Source organism: Eurosta solidaginis, chromosome 2, assembly GCF_040869045.1.
Source record: "Eurosta solidaginis isolate ZX-2024a chromosome 2, ASM4086904v1, whole genome shotgun sequence".
Lineage (NCBI taxonomy): Eukaryota > Metazoa > Arthropoda > Insecta > Diptera > Tephritidae > Eurosta > Eurosta solidaginis.
Window position 1 is genome coordinate 154,307,070 of NC_090320.1, and position 14,345 is coordinate 154,321,414.

Consider the following 14,345-nt stretch of genomic DNA (forward strand, 5'->3'; position numbering starts at 1 on the left):
AACGCAAAAAAATATAAATTGTTTACAACGAAAAATATCTTGTGGTTTTAGTTGTGACATGTGACGGAAATTAAAAATGTTGTTGCAGAGAACACCTTTTTGCGTTGGCGACCTTCGCCCAAAATAACATTAAGTTAATTTGAGTTGTGACATGTGACGGAAATTAAAGATATTGCTGCAGAGACCATCTTTTTGCGTTGGCGGCCTGCGCTCAAAATAATATTAAGGGTAGCGTTTTACAAGACGGTACACCACCTAATTTAAAAATATAAAATAATAATAAAAACGGAGCTCGAGGCGCGCCTTTTGATTCCACGTTTGATAATTTTTGATAAAAATTGGGTGGTGCACCGTCTTTTAAATCTTTACCATATTAAGTTGTATAGAATCGACGGGATGGCCTACAAGGTTTTATGTCAACTAAATCGCTCCCGATATGGTCGGGCTAGTACCTTAATGGTTCCCGGAACGTACCCGATCTGCATCCGGCAAAGGACCAACAAAGTCGATAACGGGGAGTGTCCTTATCGCTACAACAACAACATTATTTACTTTCTGATTTTCATTCATACGTATGTGCATTTAAAAAATAATAAAAAAAATGTTATATTATTCTAGTAGATAGCATCTCCGCCGGGTTGCGATTCAGCTCAGAATATGCCAAAATCAGAGGAAATCTACAAAAACAAGGTACTTTACAACAACATGCTTTGGAATACGGTACCAAACTGGTTGGATGTGTTTCCCTAAAAAAGGGTGGAACTACGCATCTTGGTTTTCCAGTATTTGCTTCGGTAATTTATATTGATTTGTAGTGATTAAAAATTGCAATAGTAGATAATGTAATGTGAATTAAAACTGAATAGGTAGCCGGAGCAAAAAAGGCAACTGATCGGCATGCAACTGTTATTTATGTTGCGGCACCGGGAGCTGCTTCTGCTATCGTAGTAGCATTAGAAGCAGAAATTTCTTTGATTTTTTGCATCACCAAAGGTGTGCCATAACATGATAGGGTTCGCGTTAAGCACGCTCTCTTAAGGCAAAAAAAATCGCGTCTAGTCAGGCCCGATTGTCCAGGAATCATCGCACCAGAAAGGGTAAGTGAATTGGCTACCATATTAAATATATAAGCAAAATGTATGAATTTTTTAGTGATAATTTGTCATGCTTTTGTTGATAATCAACTGAAGAATGCAAATACGACAGAGTTCGAAGTTGATGTGAAAACCAATTAATTTTTTTAATTAGCGTTTGGAGAGAAAAATACATATGTATGTATGCATAGAACTGCATAGAAGGGGAGGAAAAATTAATTATAATCAGTAGATTTGCAAGATTTTTGTCATTTTCCCTGCATCGCAGTTGTCATTACATTGCGTTAAGAGAGGACATCAACACCTTACTACCCACATCCAGTTAAAATTATTGTAAATTTTGCTCTTTTCATCACTGTTTTAAAACGTGGAAAATTATATATCGAGCATTCCATTGAGAATGGTACATTTTAGCAGACTTTCGCATTGCCGGCATTATTAATATTCAATCCCTAGAAGGTTTAATGTAGTCATATCAATAGTTCCCGAGATGGTGGGGCTAGTACCACAATGGTGCTTGTTACCGGAACGTAGATAGATAGATCATTTATTGAGGATTGCACAGTGACTTGCACATCTCCTTCACAGCACCTCATCCTGGCCGACTTCCTTGATGAACCCCAGCAGTGTTCTTTGCTTGAGGGATTAAATGTGGGAATGCTCTGGCCATGGTGAGCCCATAAACTTAGCCCTACGTCTTGAAATTGCGCCGTAATCTAGAAGGATATGGTCCACCGTCTGCTGATCTATCACATCTGTATGTGTTGTTCGATACTATACCCAGCTTTTGCATGTGACTGTTCAGTCTACAGTGTCTTGTAAGAATAGACGTTGGGGTTCTTAGGTAATCTTTTTGAGAGGCCTATTAATGCCCTATATCGAGTTGTGCTGTAACCCCCTAACAGTAACTTAGATTGACTCAGGCCTGGCATATTGCGCCAGTGTTCTCTCTTTTCCCTCCCTTCTGCTAGTAAATGCCCCTCAGGGATCTGTTCTAGGTCCAACTCTTTGGAATGCGATGTATGGCGGGGTGCTAGAAATCGACCTTCCCGGAGGCACGGAAATTGTCGGCTATGCAGATGATATTGTCGTAGTAGCAGTGGCCAAGAAACTTGATCTGCTCCAAGCATTATGTAATGACGCCGTGGGAGGAATAAAGGAGTGGTTGACGAACACGGGGCTGGAGATGGCTAGCAATAAGACAGAAGTGGTTCTGATGAGCTCAAAGCGGACTGTGGATGAGTTGGTCCTAACCATAGGAGATTATCAAATAAATTCAAAGCCCTCCTTGAAATATCTAGGAGTAATCATTGACTCAAAACTAACTTTTAGGGAGCACTTCAGGGCGGTGTGGGACAAAGTTTCTAGAGTTAGTGGAACCCTAACGCGAATAATGCCCAACATCGGCGGCCCAAGCGAAGCTACCCGTCAGCTATTATCCAACGTAACCAGCTCTATAATATTATATGCAGCACCAGTATGGCACAGATCTAAAATGGTCCACCAAAAAGATATACTAGCAGCCTACCGCATTACTGCTATACGAATAGCATGTGCTGTTCCGACGACGCGATCCATGTTTTATCCAGGAAAATCCCAGTAGATCTACTTTCAGGTGAAATGGCCGATCTGTATGCCATTGGATTCAGCCGACCATCTGAAGATGCTAAGAAAAGCGCAAGGTCACGAACAATAGTTAGGTGGCGAGAACGGTGGGAAGATTCGAGAAAAGAGCACTAGACCTTCATGCTAGTCCGGAATATAGCGGAATGGTACGAGCGAAAACACGGCAAACTAAATTACCATCTCACACAGATATTGAGCGGGCACGGTGGCTTCAAGGAATATCTAAATAAGCGTGGGATAGAGGAGGATCCTTTCTGTCCAAGCTGTCCGTCCGAATTGGAAAGCGCAGAACATGTAATATTTCACTGTCCTCGTTTTCACGGCGAAGGACTGTCTGTAAACAGAGTTTTTGGAGAGGAACCTTCCATTAGGAATTTAGTTCCACGAATTTGCGGACACATAGATTGTTGGATTGCTGTGAGCAAGATGGCCTTTATAGTAATGACGAAATTGATGATGCATGCCGAAAGGGAGCGCAGAGAAATGCGCATACGAAGTAGTGGCGACTAAATCGCCTTTGAAGTTACTTTACCAGGTCCTGATTCTAGTTATCTGAAATTTCTCTTGTGCCTTTGGAAAGTGCTATGTGTGGAGCCCTATTTATGGAACACTTTTCTGCTTATATTAAAAACTTTTAATCTATTCTTACTGCTATGAGTTTCTTTTTCATTCTAGGTAATTTGATTTTGACGATGTGAGGATAGAAATATCCCAAATATTCCAGCTGTGGCTGTAAGAACATAGATTTGCTCAAATTAGAAGAAAACTACACGGTTGAGCACATCCAGTATCTACGTTTATACAAGGAGGAACACCACACTACTTTCACGGGGATGTAGCCACCGATCACGTTGTTGTAAGAGCTTATTTTAAATATGTTATTCATAAACACTGATTCTAATATTTTGTTTTGGTTTTTACTTTAGAGTCAACCTGTTATATAAGCGATGTCAGCTATGCCTGTAACTTAAGCGCCTTCAGATGTAATAGTTACCGCGGACGCGGTCACAGGAGTGGTTCACTACGTGGGGATTACACTAATCAAGGACTTTCAATATCGGAAGGTTTTCCAGCACCATAACACACCAACAATATGTGCAATCACCCGAATAAATTGTACAACAAACGTTAACACCACATCATCAGCCAGCAGCAACAACAAGAATCGCAACAAGTTGAAACTTCTAATCAATTAATGACTAGTGAACCACTATCCTGCACTCCAGGATGTAGCCGCCAATCACGTTGTTGTAAGAGCTTACTTTAAACATGTTATTCATTAACACTGATTCTAATATTTTGTTTTGGTTTTTACTTTAGAGTCAACCGGTTATGTAAGCGATGTCAACTATGCCTGTAACTTAAGGGCCTTCAAATGTAATAGTTACCGGGGACGCAGCCGTGGGAGTAGTTCACTACGTGGAGATTACACTAATCAACGACTTTCAATATCGGAAGGCTTTCCAGCACCATAACAACACCAACAATAAATTTTGTACAACAGACGTTAACACCACATCAGCAGCCAGCAGCAACAACAAGAATCGCAACAAGTTGAAACTTCTAATCAATTAATGACAAGTGAACCACCAACATATTCGCAATATGCGCATCCATCAACAGCAACATATGTCGCCAACTTTGCAACACAAAATCCAATGCTTCATCCAGCGTCAGCTGCATAAAAAGCCACTGGTACATCGTTATATGTTTCACATATGCAACATATGTATGCGAATGCACTTGAGGTGTGCAATTATAAGTGGTCCATTTGTTTATTCGCCCGATTATCAATATATACCAGGTGAAGATAGCCAACGCCATTCTACTTTATGCATCGTCTAGAGAAGCTAGAACATTTACAATTTAAAAATTGTGGGATTTTCATACAGCTACACCAAGCTTCAACAAATTATTGGACCATGAGATTTCTCATATGCCCAATAGTCAGTATTTAAAATGTAAATTATGCCATTGGGACTAAAGCACATTCAAGTATGAATTTTAGTATACATGCACAACACGCTGAAACAATTGATGTAACAACGAAAAGTCTAGAATTAACTGTTTGTCCATATTGTAATCAAGAACTTGCATCACAATGGTACCTACGCAAACACAGGAACATGAGAAAACAATGGATAAAAGAACATCTTTTTTCGAATGTGGTGAAGAATTTAGAACAAATACAAGTTTACGTGTGCATGTTTATGAAAAGTTTGCTCGTTGTACACTACAAGATCTGAACGGAAATATCCTCAGAGTATGGTTACACCTATGTGGCATCTACAAGTTATTTATAATGACGAAATGAATTACAGTGCTTATTTGGATTGTGGTGATGCTCCTGATATGCTGCGTATATTCCGCTACGTCTGATCTTACTATACCTACCAAACTAATATGACTCTGTAAACTGATAATGAGCAACACCACCACCGCATGAATAGTGTATTTATATAGTTTATGAATATAAAAATGCAAATATGTAAATATTACTAGAATAATAGGACATGATTTTAAATGTAAAAATTATTTTAAACATGCATTATTTATGAATTAAATATTATTTAAACAAAAAGGACGCGTTTCATTCATATAAAAAGCGAATTGACAGAAGGTAACCGATACGGGTAACCGATAGGTCAGTTACCCGTGTTGTTGTTGTTGCATATGTTTTGGTTAGCGATAACCAAAACATAACTGATGAAGTAACTTAAAAATGTAAATAACATCGAGCGAGAAGGAATGTCGAAAACACAATAGGTAAGAGCGAGAGAGTGAGTCACACGTACACTATTTTGAGAGAGCGCATGCGTTACCTTTTTCACGACAGCAATGTAAAAGTCATTAAGACGATAATTGGTGAACAAGTTATTGGTGACGATTAAGTAATCGAATAGGGAACGGGTACCTGTCTTGTAGGGTAAAGATCGCTCTAAAGCATCGGATAGTTCTTCTACGCGTTTGGCAAACATTGTGAATGATGACTACCCTACAAGAATACTGACTATCATATGACTATCATCTGATTGTCAGCAATGTCAACCTAACGATCAGCGCCTCATACAAACTTTCTATCACAAACTTAAGGTGACTTGCGCAAATGTGATGTAAACAACTGTGTACGTGTGAGTTTTTGTCTCCTTCTTATACACCAACATGGCCTACTGCTTAAGTATATAGCCGTACTGCTCACTCTCATTCCTTTTCCTGGATCAGTGCTGACACTCTAATTATCAAAAAGTGTCATAAATGATAGTTTACTGTAGATATCAGGTTTGACTGTTATACTATCATAAATGACCATTGCTAAATTCCGCCAAAAATGAAACAATGCTTTTTGCTTTTTACTTACTTTATTTCATTACGTTTTTAATTTTGTACGTGATAAAAGCATACGTGTTTGTTATTTGTTTAAAATAAATAATTTTATAAGAATTCGAGTTCAGAATGTTCAATTTAAATTCAGAAAATAACAACACAACAGAACAGCGCTTTCCTCATGCGGAAACACATTTAAAAATGAATCACCACTAACCACTATTATTTTTCGCGTATTAATTTTTTGAGTGCGCTCCATACATTCCGACACCTTTTGGTATTTTTTAATATTATTTTCGATATTTTTTCTTTTAGCATGGAGCTTTGAAATGCTCTCTTTTTCATTTTTTAAACTTATTTTTTATATGGTTTTGGTCGGTTGAAAATGGTAGAATTTAAAAAATAACAAAACAACCGTGATAATCATTTGATTGTCGTATGACAGTCAGTAGTGACAACATGATTAAATCGGATAAACTGTTCTCGCATACATAAAATTCCGTTGAGAATTATGTATCTGTCTCACATGCATAATGGTACCTGCTGTATGTTCTTTTATTCTGTACCAGGTGTCCGAAGTTTCCCCAGTTTGATTCCTTTTTCATGATTATAGGCTGTCGTCGGGAACATGCGGACATGCGTGAGCGAACAAAGGAACATACATAAATTTGAGTATCAATGTTTACGTCATCGCAGGATCAGTATTGTCAATTACAAGTGTGAGTGTATTAGTAAAACTGTTAGCGTTTCTTGTAGGGTAAGTGTGTTATCTTATCTGTCAACTGCCTGACAGGCTGTTCAATATGGCTACTTTACAGCGTTTTGGCAGGCTGTTCAATATGGCGGCGCCCATCTTCAGCGGTGATAGAAAGAGATACAGAATGAGACAGCAATAGTCATTTACAAATCAGGTGATCCAACACTTTGGAATTTTGACGCTTATGCAGAAGATATCACACTTAGTCATCATTCACAATGTTGGCAAATTCCGAGTGGTTATTATTGAAAACTTTTAATGATGTAGTTTTTCCTGCAACAACTTTCGAGTTGTCAGGTTTAATCTACAATTTAACGCATCTTTTAATTGTTGAATTTATGTTACTTCACTTGGAATTGCCTCACGCGCTTTTCCTTGAAGCTTGGATTTTATAAATGAAATGAATGTATTTGTCAAATTTGGTTCCATTAAATCTTCTATTAAAATGATTTTGTCTATAAAGGATGCAAGTGAAAGCGGATCGCCGCTGTAGTTTTCTCTAATTATTTATTTATTTACTTCAGTCTATGGCATTTAAAGCCCTTACAGACTAGATAACAATTTTTAAATAAAATTATGTAATTACTTAATAGTAGAGTACATTAATTGAGTATAGACACAATAAAGATAAAAATTACAGACTATAAAGAGATTGACCAGAACATTAATCAGTTTGAGAAGATATCAGTAAGTATTGCTTTAAAAATAAACTTAGGAAAAGAAAAATCAATAGCTGAAGAATCTGAGATAATATTAAAGTCCGTCATAGCTCTAAGCAAAGGTGCGTTTGAAGCATAGAGGGTTCGGACACAATCCGTATAGAAAATGGGTACTATACGAAGAGGCCTTATAGGGATATGGAATCGGAGACAATTTGCATCAACTGCACCATTAATATCATAGACAAACGTGAGCGATAGGACAGTTCTTCTGCATTCCAACACCTGGCTTTATATGATGGAACCGGTTCAGAAAAGTTCAGTGAGCGCAGCGCGAACCGAACAAACGTTTTTTGCACGCATTCAAGCTTAGCAATATGACATTCATTATATGGCCTCCAAATAAAACAGGCATACTCCAACTTCGAACGAACTATTGTAGTAAACAGTAACTTAAGGGCAGAGCTGTAAAAGTATGCAATCATTTGAAATTTTAAATCATTGATTTAAGAATGCTGTTTCTTCATTCTTTCATTCCTTGTTAAGGAATGTGGCTTAAAAGTCAACCCATTCTTCATACAGTAGTGGGAAAAAAAGAATGAACTCTTGAACTCTATGTATTTAAAACTTGTAAAATATTTTATTAAAATTTTGAAAAAGTATCCTGCAGCGTATGAGAAGCACACTTTTGTAAGTATTGAATATTCCATTAGCTAGATCCTTACACCCTCATTTAAATAATATAACCTATAATATTATATTTCTAGTTAATTTCGAAGTGCTCGAGCTTATGGGCTAGAGTAAATAGGCCTAAAAGCTCCGAAAGATCAAAATAATTCTTGGAGCTCAGCTAAAGTATCCTGTTGTTACTAGGTGGAACTCCTTGTACGACTCCATATGTTCTTTGGGGTCCCATAAGGACAAACTTAATACGCTTTGCGAAATTTTTGAAATCGAAAAATTTTATGAAAATGATTTTGTTTATATGGAGGAGTATATTAATTTGCTAAAACCATTAGCTGAATCGGTAGATTTTTTCCAGGATGATAAAGAAATGCTATATGGTTACCTGTTGCCAACACTTACCACCATTTGTACAAAGTACAACAACTTAATTAAAACAGACAAACTAACATATTTTTGGAAAATTGTGTCACCCTTGATGGAGGCTATCAGAGAGCGCTTTAAAAACTTATTTGCCCTTCAAGAAGATGTTTATGAAGCCATAACTGCATCAGCTTTATGCCTAGACGTAAAGCTACAATGGGTACATGCACTGGATACTACATCTCTATTCTAAACTTTGTTAATTTTTTATAACAACTTTAATGTTATATACCCCTACATTTACCTCTAATTAGAATTGCATTTGATTACCACATGAAATATTTGATGACGTGTTTAAATGTTGTGCGATTTTCTCTTTTTTATCATAATTAAATGGTTTTATTGTGATACCAAAATCAACATTTACAAAATTGAGTATCTGGTATACAAATACATATTTTGTTTAGTACAGGAATCATCGTCTGGCCACAATGGCACAGCGTAGATGAACTGTCAAAAATACGCGCATGTTCATGGAACGAACATGATGGGACGCTAGACGGAACATACGTCGTTTCGATTAAAAAATTACATATTTGATCACATAGATTTATAACCTTTTAAAGAAAGCATTCCTTTAACATACCTGTATAGCTACTGATGTTTAAAAATAGCAACTCTGATATAAGAAAATTAGTACTGAATGGTAAAAAAGTGTGCATTTATTTCAAGTTTACATTCAATAAAGAGTAGGAATGGTTCTTACATTCACACTCTATATTGAATTATATTTTACCATTCAATAACACACACACTTTAGCTTTGAGTTAAAGTATTTTAAGCCATTCAGGAATGGAGATTTATAATATGCAACCGAAAAATTACAAATTTTTAATGCTGAGAGAATGCACACTCAATTGATTCAATCTTTTTACAGCTCTGCTTAGGGGTGTAGGGATCCGTGAAGTCTGTGCAACAACGCCTAATAAAAGCCAAAACTGAATACGCCTTAGCAATAGTAGAATTCACACCTAAGTCCTTTATCTCATTAAGAGCTGAAATTCGGGTACTATCAAGAGAGAAAGAAGTGGGAATGTGGCCACGTGATTTGGAAAAGTTTACATGAAAGCATTTGCTAATATTTAGCGGCAGGTTATTGGCACTGCACCAGACAGCAACGTTATCTAAATCAGATTGAATCTTAATTATAGGGGCACACATGGTAATAAAATTTTTCTTTTGTTTTACAGTTGTCATTGTTGATCGTTCTTCGGTAATTGTTTCTAAATTATTATTATTGTGAACTGAGCTGTTAAATCCAGCGCAATCCTCAAGCAAAGACACAATACTTTCCCTAATAACAATTAATCTGGCAACGTCAAACTGCTTGGTTGTCTTTTGTTTTGTCTGCGATTTTTTAACTAAATAAAAATTATTTGTGGATATTTTTCGAATTTTTCCGTGTTAATTTTGATTTGAAATATCCTGTGTTCTGCAGTGCTTTGCTCAAAACAATAAATGTTTTTCAATTGTGCTAAATTTATTCAAAGCTACATGCACTAAATTTGCATATTTTATTTTGTTGCTTTTTGGCGGTTTTTTAATACTGCAATTGTTGTTGTGTGCTTAATTGTGTTTTTCACTCGTTCACAGCTGTTGCCATTTTAGTGGCTGTTACATATACAGTGCCTTTAAAACTATTTCGCTGTTGTCAGTGACTTCTAAACTTAATAACACAATCAGGGCTGTCCAGTCACACTCAATACTTGAAATTCATTTTAATAATATAATTAAATTAAATTTATTCTTTAATAACGTCGTTTGAGTGTGTTTATGAAAACTGCTCAGTTAAAAATGAACCTGAGCGTCTAGAATGTTGGTTATGTGATAGTGTCGCTCATGTTTAATGTGCTGGATTTATCGGAAGAGTGGTTGACTATATCAACAAGGGAATAGGGCTTCGCTGGGCATGTCTTAAGTGCAGGGCAACTGACGTGGAGCTCTTCAAGTTGTTTAGTACCACTCGAAAGGCATTCGGAGAGATTGGAAAAGAGCTCCGAATCTTAAATAAAAAGTTTGCTAAACATGAAGAGGCCTTTAAGTCCTTTAGGTGCCTTGATGCGTCCCCGAAGCCCGCAGACAAGAAAATCACAAAAAAAACGCACGTACCCGGATGAAACCTTGACGATTAATTCGGTGTCAGCCTATGCACCTGCAGCGTTGACTCTTGGTAACTCCCATGACTTGTTCGGTCTTAATTCGCCATGTCTTGAACTAGATAATGACACTAGTCGTGTGACCAGGTCTAAAACAGCGTTAGTTCAAGAGAACATTTGTAAGGACGCTGGAGCTTCGTCTACGTCTACCTCTGCCTCGATTCAGGTGACAGTTTCCGATGCTAAGTTTGCATCTACTTCGACTGAAATTCCTGCAACCCGCCCCACTGATCAGATATTAGAGCAAAATAATCGAGAAAAAACTGCTCCTAGTGCTCTTGTCGTAGTCCCTCCTAAAAAATCGATATTTATATCGCGTTTCTCAAGCGATACTTCAGTCGAAGACGTGAAGCAGTACATAACGTCTCGGCTGAAGCCCACTGAGCTAATTATTCGGAAATTCAAATTTAGAGAAGAAAGAAGTATATCATCTTTTAAAATTGATGTCTCTTGGGAAAGTATAGTAACGATTTTAGATAAATCTTTTTGGCCGAATGGTGCACTCATTCGGGAATTTGTTCGGGAACAACCTCGGAAAACTACGAATTCCTCAAAGTCCTGCTCCAGCTTCAAAAAACTAGTTTGTGATTTTAGCACTTTCTTGTACTATCAAAATATAGGAGGATTAAACACAAAACTTACTGACCTGTTCCTTAAGAGCCACGACTTCCCCTACAAGGTGTTGGTTTTCACTGAAACCTGCCTTAAGCCGCACGTGTTTAGCTCTGAAATCTTGAGTAATAGTTTCGAAGTTTATAGAAATGATCGTCTGAACAAAGTTGGTGGAAGAGTTTTGATTGCTGTTTATGCCAGCTAGGTCCCTCCGCAATCTGATCTACAGATATACTGCAAACATTCATCGGCTATAAGGTCAGTGTCTTCTTTAGTTAATGCTTTTGACTAGGTAATATTGTTAGGTGATTTCAATTTGTCATGTGTAACCTGGAATATAATTGACCGTTTATCGGTTCCCTGTTCATCTAGAGACATCTCCAATGAGTTTTTAAACGACCTTGCGGATATGGGGCTTTATCAAGTAAATAGTGTTTTAAATAAATTTGGTAAATGCTTGGATCTCGTATATGTAGTGACGTTTCTAAACTCGCTTTGGTTCGATGTGACCTATTGGTATTGCCCGACGACGTGTATCACCCACCATTGGAGATTATTGCTGAAACATTCCTACAACTAAAACATGTTGTTTCCAATCAAAACGATTTGTCTTCTGTTCGCTTTTTATTTAGAAAAATCGTTTTCGAAATGCTTAAAGGCAAGGTATTCAATATAATTTGGCCTCAATATGACGGAGATGTTGAAGAAAGCGTACTGCATTTCACTAATGTGTTACACCGCATTTTTCATACTTGCGTTCCTCAAACTTCTCGCCCTAGAGCACCAATTAAAACAGCCTGGTGCACTAGAGAATTGAACTACTTAAAAAATAAAAAAAAACTCGCTGGTTTAAGCGATATAAGAAATCTGGCTTGTCAAGATACTATGGGGTTTATTCTATTTTACGTCACAAATATAATTCTCTGAAACTACTTAGAAAAGCTAAAGCTTCATCTTTCTTCCAAACCGAAGTTGTTCTATGGTTTTGTTAACTCCAAACGTAAGACTACTGGTTTTCCTTCTGTCATGAAATTTGACAACATGATTTCAAGTGATGACGTCATTATTGCCGATATGTTTGCTAATTTCTTTAAATCAAACTACTGTGAGTCGGCTTCACGACAACCCAGACCTCCACCTGGGTTACCAATGCTTGACTGTGTACGAGTTCCTTTAATATCTGCTACAGATGTATTTTTAAAGCTAGAAAACGTGAAGACATCGTATTCTGTCGTATTCTGGTCCTGATAATATTCCCACTGTTGTTCTGAAAAGTTGCTCTGAATTTCTTTATCAGCCCTTAACTAATATATTTAACGCCTCTCTAAAACAAGGAATATTTCCTAGTTTCTGGAAAGAATCTTTTATAATAACACTGTACAAAAGTGGCAGTAAATCTTGCGTAGCAAACTATAGAGGAATTGCAAAACTTAGTGACATACCGAAGCTTTTCGAATGCATTGTTACAAAACAGTTAGCTCACTCACTATATCCAATAATCCACCCGTCTCAGCATGGGTTCTGCAGAGGTAAATCAACCGAATCAAATTTGCTTGAGTTCACAACGCAAGTCTCTAGAAACTTTAGAAATAACCTTCAAACAGATGTAATTTACACAGACTTTAACAAGGCTTTTGATAAAGTTTCTCATATAATTCTTATTAAGAAACTTGACTGTATGGGCTTCTCATCAACGTTTTCTAGGATGGAACTCCACTTACTTAACAGGAAGGAAGCAAAAAGTGATCTTTAAAGACGCCTCATCGCAATTCATCAAAGTTACATCTGGCGTACCTCAAGGAAGCCATCTTGGGCCGCTATTGTTTTTATTATTTATCAATGATCTTCCAAGTATGTTAACTAGCTCCGAGATTTTAATGTAGGCCGATGATGTAAAGTTCTTTAGACCCATTCAAAGCCCTGGAGACATACTACTTCTTCAGAACGATTTGGATAGCTTAGTTTAATGGTGCAAGGCCAATGAAATTGCCCTAAACCTAAACCAATGCAAATTCATGAGTTTTACTAGAAAATCATATCAGGTACATAATTATTCGATAGGTAATTACCAGCTTGAGCAAGTTACTAGCTTCATCGATCTCGGTGTCACAATGGATCCCAAACTAGACTTCAAATATCATACTGAAACTTGTGTGACTCGATCTAGAGGTGTGTTAGCTTTCATTAAACAATGGTCAAAAGAATTATGGACACTTACGTCACAAAAGCACTCTTTACTGCCTTAGTTCGACCGATACTAGAATAAGGGTCAATTGTTTGGAAACCAAGGTATCAGATTTATCGTGACAAGCTGGAATCGGTTTAAAAACAGTTCCTGCTTTTTGAATTAAGTCACTTATCGTGGGATCCTACAAGGAATCTTCCATCCTATAATAGCCGGTTGAAGCTTATTAGCCTTCCTTCCCTTGAGAGCAGCAGGGAAACGTTGGGTGTATTGTATACAATGTAGAAAAATGAATAGAGTGTTTTGTGAGGTGTCAATGAGTGAATGCATGAATGCTGCTTTATTCAAATATTGTCAGCTTATTTATACTAAATTATTCTACACATATATGAGTAAAAATCAATGTTCGCTGTGTAGACGTGTTTTTGTTTCGCTGACAAAGGATTGCTGTTTTCTTTGCTTTATTTACGTGAATTTGTAACAAATAAGTGCCTGGTGATATATTTATGCAATTCTGCTAGTTTTTTATAAAAGTGGTTACATTCCAAACAAGTAAAAAGCAAATTTAATCTAAAATCTTCGAGTTGGTGTTTATTTTTGGTTTTCTTTTGTGGCAAAATGAGTAAACCGAATACACTGCTCACAAAGCAACAACAACCAGGGCTTTTGGCGCGGAATAATGTATCGTCACCAATCACTTCGCTGTCGCCTAATGCATCAATTTCAACACAATCACGGAACTCGGACCGAAAAATGCCAGGTGAGAGTATATCAGCCGAACAGCTTATGCAATTATGGGAGAAAAAACTCGAAAAGCATGAAAAA

The 14,345-nt window shown here is 37.1% G+C and overlaps 1 long non-coding RNA gene across 2 annotated transcripts; it reads left to right on the forward strand.

The window, feature by feature from the left end:
* Positions 1 to 219: 219 nt before the first annotated feature.
* LOC137240294 (uncharacterized) lies at positions 220 to 4,500 on the forward strand. 2 transcript variants are annotated; one of them, XR_010949681.1, is made up of 6 exons: positions 220 to 572; positions 622 to 794; positions 867 to 1,097; positions 3,396 to 3,576; positions 3,647 to 3,970; positions 4,041 to 4,500. It is a non-coding gene; the product is annotated as an uncharacterized lncRNA (long non-coding RNA). The 2 variants fall into 2 exon arrangements; XR_010949682.1 differs by having other exon boundaries at positions 626 to 794.
* The last annotated feature ends 9,845 nt before the right edge of the window (positions 4,501 to 14,345 follow it).